Source organism: Penaeus monodon, chromosome 15 (assembly GCF_015228065.2).
Source record: "Penaeus monodon isolate SGIC_2016 chromosome 15, NSTDA_Pmon_1, whole genome shotgun sequence".
Classification (NCBI taxonomy): domain Eukaryota; kingdom Metazoa; phylum Arthropoda; class Malacostraca; order Decapoda; family Penaeidae; genus Penaeus; species Penaeus monodon.
In genome coordinates, this window is record NC_051400.1 from 3816600 (window position 1) to 3817076 (window position 477).

Genomic DNA, 477 nt, shown 5'->3' on the forward strand with positions numbered 1-477 from the left:
GTGATTTATCATAGAAATAACGTTTTAAGGGTACCACCTTTGCGGTGAGAGATCTCTTGATCCGAAGAAATTTCAGTGACGAACTACTTCGGTGTGAGACACCCCTGTCTGAGTTCCTGCCAAGAAACTGGGAACCTGTGCGTGGATTCGCAGCTTATATAGCCGGCGAAAACCCACATTACAAGATTACCGTCTTACTTTCCCAAAATGACCATTCATGTTTGAAGGCGAATGCATATGTAACTTCTGAACACATATTTGTTTGAATGCATTTAAAAACTGAGGGTATGCAAGTACCTCTCATAAATACTGGGGAGATGAGCAGGTCGTTAGCTCTGGTCTGCGGATAGGGCTATTGTTTATTTAAGAAAATCCAGCATTGAGAAATAGAAATTATTGGCATTATTAACACCTGGCAGAAAAGTAATGGGCATCTGTCACATATGCTATATTTACACAGTATGTCTGTGTGTGTTT

The 477-nt window shown here is 40.5% G+C and overlaps 1 protein-coding gene across 1 annotated transcript in view; it reads right to left on the reverse strand.

Moving 5' to 3' along the window:
• LOC119581659 (rhodopsin-like) overlaps window positions 1-126 on the reverse strand; it is a 1600-nt gene extending 1474 nt beyond the window's left edge. Inside the window, exon 1 of the mRNA XM_037929783.1 lies at window positions 38-126. The gene's annotated coding sequence lies outside the window, so the exon portion shown is untranslated. The remainder of the gene's footprint in view (window positions 1-37) is intronic.
• Between the last annotated feature and the right edge of the window lie 351 nt (window positions 127-477).